The sequence below is a fragment of the Zootoca vivipara genome, chromosome 9, assembly GCF_965207765.1.
Source record: "Zootoca vivipara chromosome 9, rZooViv2.hap1.1, whole genome shotgun sequence".
Lineage (NCBI taxonomy): Eukaryota > Metazoa > Chordata > Lepidosauria > Squamata > Lacertidae > Zootoca > Zootoca vivipara.
This window is the reverse complement of record NC_142592.1, coordinates 63,188,058-63,194,057: the sequence shown is the minus strand read 5'-3', so window position 1 is coordinate 63,194,057 and position 6,000 is coordinate 63,188,058.

The following is a 6,000-nucleotide window of genomic DNA, read 5'->3' as shown; positions in this document are numbered from 1 at the left end:
AGGGCTGGAATTCAATATCTTTCTACCTCCCATCAAATTCTATGTCCTTCAGCTACTTATTTTAAAAAAGAGCAGCATCACAGAAAAGCGTCTACTAATTGCTTAGCAGTTTTTCTGAAATACATTGCTGACCCCAATTGCATGTTCTTCTTCTCTTCTTCCCATATATTTATTTATATCCCACCTTTTCCTCTGATGAGACTCAAGGCAGCTTACGGATAAAAGCAAGGATTGCTAAAAACAAAGAAAAAGCCATCCTTAAAAACAATTAAACACTGATAGAATCAAAACCATCTACATATATAAAAATCTGTTTAAGAGATACAAATAATTATAATGAAAAGAGCACGTCCCCATTCATGAATAACAGTATTTGGTCGCTGATCTGTTTCTGGGGGAAAGAGCACATGAGACCTCGAAAAGCAGATTGGCTATCACACACAACTGATTTCAAGAGTTAACATTTTGAACAAACTCCAGCTACTAACCAGAATTAACCTACCCCAAATTACCATATTCCAAAGGCCCCCTTCTTCCACTCCCATTGACTGATCAGATCACCACCGTTTCAGGAGACACACGCACACGGGTGGATGGGTACCTGCAACAAAATATTGCAGCATGGAGTGTTTATGTCCAGAGTTCCAGCAAGCCACATACCATTCCCTTCACTCCAGTTGGTTCCCCCCCCCCTTAATTGTTCTGGCGTCACGGAATCCACTCATTCCTCATTGGGCTGCTTTTTCAAGCTTGCTCCATTCATTTCTGCATTGACAGTGTTGTTGCCCTTCCGAAGACCTTGCGTAGGGTTGCCCTACGTCTGGACATCCCCAGAATATTGCAGTCGGAAGCAAACTGGCAAAATGTCAGGGAAATTCCAGATATATGGCAACCCATGTCAGGAGTGTTGTTTTTGCTTTTAAAAAATAGCTCAAAATCGGTGGGGTGATTTTGAGCAAAACTAAAAAAGCTCAACAACTTTTGTGTCTGGGTTTTCACATTTTGAAATATGGCAACCCCCCCATCTTTTGTTCTCAGTTGCCCCATACAATCCTGACAATACAATCTTCCTGGCATAGTAAGAACTGTTGGGCAATAGAACGGAGTACCTCAAAGAGTGATGGACTGTGGAAGTTTCTTAAAGAACAGGTTGGGTGGTCATCTGCCAGGAATTCCATAGTTGTGATTCCTGCATTGTAGGGGGCTGGACTAGATGATGCTTGGGGTCCCTTCCAACTCTACAGTTTGTTGATTCTAACTAAACCAAGTATTTCCACCCCGTCCCCACACCAGGGAAATGGAAGATTTTCTGCCTCCCCCATTCGTCTTGCACCAACATGGTATTTGCTGTTGCATGCAGATTCTGAAAGCAGCAAATGATTTTCTCCCCCGAAGGGCTTTTCGGCCCCGAAATCTCCTCCCCAAATCTCCAACTCTCTATATTTCCTCAATAGGAAGTACCTTGCCCAGACTTCAGATAAAAAACCAAGATGTTGCTTCTGTTGATAAACTCCCTACATTAAAGGCTTCAACCTCGAGCGCTTTTCAATTCCAAGCAGAACGCCAACCGTTTTATTTCCTCGTGTGCTTTCCATTTATTTCCCCCTCCTCCGAGAGTAATGCAATGTTTCCTTTAGCTGTCTATCTGTTCAATTGGGTGTCGCAGCTGGGAAGGAGTGGTGGTGTGGAAGGACTGCTTCATCCCAACGTGAGTTGATTAACTCGGGTGGAATCCAGGGGTGCAAAGCATTTTCATCAAAACGTAGGAGCCAGCGTGATCTTCTTGGAGCCGGCAGGAAGGGAAGGAGAGATGGAGCTTTGAGCAAGGCATTTTCAGGAAGAATGGGATCCCTACCTTTATTTTTTTAATAGTTTTTATTAAATTTTCTAAATTACATTTCAAAATATTCATTTAATAATCAATGACTTCCCTTCTTCTCCTTCCGTGGTTCATTTTGCATACTGCACATCTCTGCATATTTTACAAGAACTAAAAAAATCATTCAGCAATCCATTGTTACATCCATCAAAACCTATTCACACTGCTGAATTTATCTTAATGCTACCAGTGTTTTTAAATAAACACAAGTTTAAATAAGCACAATTCACCTATATATTCAGTAAACATTTCCAGTCTTCTTTAAACGTGCATTCGTCTGCAAGCTGCACATATTCCATCAGTTTAAGTTGCCATTCTTCTTTGGTTGGGACCTCGCTCATTTTCCAAACATGGGCTGCGTTAGTAGTGTACATAAATAGCCTTTTTTTAAAAAAAAATTAAAACAACTTTATTAAACATTATTAGCTTAAAACAAAACATATAGCATATAACATAACATAAAATTTTTGTTTTCCATTCATATCATCCCATTACAATTATCTTTGAAGTAATGCTAAAGACAAAAGAAGAAAAAAGAAAAGAAAGAAAGAGTGAAAGAAAGATGAAGAAAATAAAAAGGGGGGAAAGCAGAAAAGAAGACATTATGAGATAAAAGACTTCCGCTGCTTTTCACACAGCATTCGTATATTCTAATCGAAAGACGTTCTGTCGTTCTTAAACTATTCAGTCTTAATTTAACTCCTTTACATTGTTAACCTTCATTTATTATCTTTCATACAATTCCTGCAAGATTAGTCTAAACATAGCCAAATTTTTGTTCCCAGACCTTGTTTTCCCAAGTATTCATTAAGGTATTCCCACTGTTTATAAATTTTTTCTTTCGATTTCCGTCGAACCAAATCCGTCAATTTTGCTAATTCCAAATATTCACATAACTTGTTTAACCATTCAGCTTTAGTTGGAGTTTCCTGACTTTTCCATTTACTTGCAACTAGAATAGCCTTTTTTGACACCTGGGAATTTCCCGCTGAATTATCCCCAACAAAAAGGACTCTGGTTTTTTTTTGAAATGTACTTTTAAACATTTTTTCTCCAATTCATTATATATCATATCCCAATACTCTTTTAACCTTTCACAAGTCCACCACATATGATACCCTCAACCTCTTTACATCTCCAGCACTTATCTGATTCAGACGTAAACATTTTAGGTAATCCCTACCTTTATTTTAGGCAGCCCTTAACTGAGAGATGTCAGTGCTAAAGCCTGCTTGGAAATCATAGTCTCTGACCTTCCTGGAGTGCAGGGCTTGGGAACCTCTAGCCTAGAGGTTTTGATGATTAAGTGATATATAAAGGTAAAGGTAAAGGGGCCCCTGACCATCAGGTCCAGTCGTGTCCGACTCTGGGGTTGCGGCGCTCATCTCGCTCTATAGGCCGAGGGAGCCAGCGTTTGTCCACAGACAGCTTCCGGGTCATGTGGCCAGCATGACAAAGCTGCTTCTGGCGAACCAGAGCAGCGCACGGAAACACCGTTTACCTTCCCACCGGAGCGGTCCCTATTTATCTACTTGCACTTTGATGTGCTTTCGAACTGCTAGGTGGGCAGGAGCTGGGACCGAGCAATGGGAGCTCACCCCGTCACAGGGATTCGAACTGCCGACCTTCTGATCAGCAAGCCCTAGACTCTGTGGTTTAACCCACAGTGCCAATATGAATCCTATTAAATAAATAAAACACCATTAAATAAAAAATTAAATGGGAAAATTAAAATTGCATTCCCTTTCCTACTTTTCCAACGCCACTCTCCCAGCATGACAACACAGAAGTATGTTCTAAATGCCCATTAAAGTAACAGCTTCCCCCTGCATAACTTTTTCTGTTAAATTTTGTTAGCCAAGAAATACAGAGCCATACACTTAACCAGGCAAGTCATAGGGAAAACAAGAACCGTATCAGCAGTGCTATTTTCCCTGGGGGTAAACAGGGATATGCATACCCCTAAACATTTTGTGAATCTTTGTACTTTTGTCCATTTACTGTATTTATCTCCCCCTGATTTAAACTATAAAATGGTGCTTTTCTTGAGTCAAAATGAGACTCATTTTTATTTTATTTTTAGGGGGGGAAAGCACTGAGCATCAGTATGGAGCTACCGAATAAGGTAAAAAAGTAAAAGGTAAAGGACCCCTGGATGGTTAAGTCCAGTCAAAGGCGACTACGGGGTTGCGGCGCTCATCTCGCTTTCAGGCCGAGGGAGCCGGCGTCTGGTCACAGACAGCTTTCTGGGTCATGTGTTCAGCATGACTAAACTGCTTCTGGAGCAACGCAACACCGTGATGGAAACCAGAGCACACGGAAATGCTGTTTACCTTCCCGCCACAGCAAGTACCTATTTATCTACTTGCACTGGCGTGCCTTTGAACTGTTAGGTTGGCAGGAGCTGAGACAGAGCAACGGGAGCTCACCCCGTTGCGGGGATTTGAACTGCCCAAGAGGCTCAGTGGGTTAGACCACAGCGTCACCTGCATCTCAAATAGCATACTAGTCAAGAGGTATAAAAACAGGACATCCTGTTAAGCAGGATGCCTTCGTCCCAACCATGATAATGAATGGGATGTCAGCAGTGTGCAGGAATATCTGTCCCCGTTAATGTATATTTAAAACAAAAACAGCTTTGAGCTCTTTGGATGAAATCGAAACTTGGATGCTTGCATATTTGGGGGGGAGAGGAGAGCCCCCCCCCAAAAAAACTCCTCCCTCCCCTTTAGCTCACATTAGGTCAAGACCTGTTTGGCACCATCCACATTCTCCGACGCTACTTTGGTTTTTCTTACTTGAACTCTGAAAGGGAACAGAGAAGCAGGTACCCGGAGCCAGGAGCCGAGCACCTTCCAATTTCAGTCTAAAATTTCACTTAATGCAACGGTGGCGCCAGGCCCCCACATACGATGCGTACCGTTAAGCATATGTTTATGTAATGTGACGGCAGGCCTTGGCGATCCATCCCATTCTTTGCTAAAAGCTTTAGTCACTCCAGGTTCACTCATCCAAAACCCCTTATGATCTCAAATATCCCAGGTACTTTCTCCGCAACTAGCCTGGAGCAGAAAGCGAAGGCAGAGGAGATCGGGGCGGCAGGTATGGGCAGGAAGATTTTTTGGGGGGGGGAAGGGGAGGGGGGTAACTGTCAGGGACATCTCAGCTCTCAATATTGTATTTTGTTCTGTCCAGAAGGGGCAGTTGTTATATTTAGATCTGACCGTACTCAGTGCCAGCCTGCACAAATCACGTAAGCTTGAGGGCATTTGTTCATTTTCATGTGACATAATCTTTACCTGAAAGCAGAAATGGAAAGACGAAGCAAAGGAATGGACCCTGCTGAATCAGCAAAGTTAACAGCTAAAGTTAACAGCAAAGTTAACAGTGATGTATGGAAGTGAGAGCTGGACCATAAAGAAGGCTGATGGCCGAAGAATTGATGCTTTTGAATTATGGTGCTGGAGGAGACTCTTCTTGAGAGTCCCATGGACTGCAAGAAGATCAAACCTATCCATTCTGAAGGAAATCAGCCCTGAGTGCTCACTGGAAGGACAGATCCTGAAGCTGAGGCTCCAATACTTTGGCCATCTCATGAGAAGAGAAGAATCCTTGGAAAAGACCCTGATGTTGGGAAGGATGGAGGGCACATGGAGAAGGGGACGACAGAGGACGAGATGGTTGGACAGTGTTCTCGAAGCTATGAACATGAGTTTGACCAAACTGCGGGAGGCAGTGGAAGACAGGAGTGCCTGGCGTGCTATGGTCCATGGGGTCACGAAGAGTCGGACACGACTAAATGACTAAACAACAACAACAGCTAAAGTAAGAGAAACTAATTATTATTTTTTTTAAAAGAATATAAGCCTTTTAGGAATGGAAGCCGAGACCATATAACACCAGTCCTGAAAGATTTACATTGGCTCCCAGTATGTTTGCGGGCACAATTCAAAGTGTTGGTGCTGACCTTTAAAGCCCTAAATGGCCTTGGCCCAGTATACCTGAAGGAGCGTCTCCACCCCCTTCGTTCAGGCCGGACACTGAGGTCCAGCTCTGAGGGCCTTCTGGCAGTTCCCTCACTGCAAGAAGCAAAGTTATAGAGAATGAGGCACAGGGCTTTC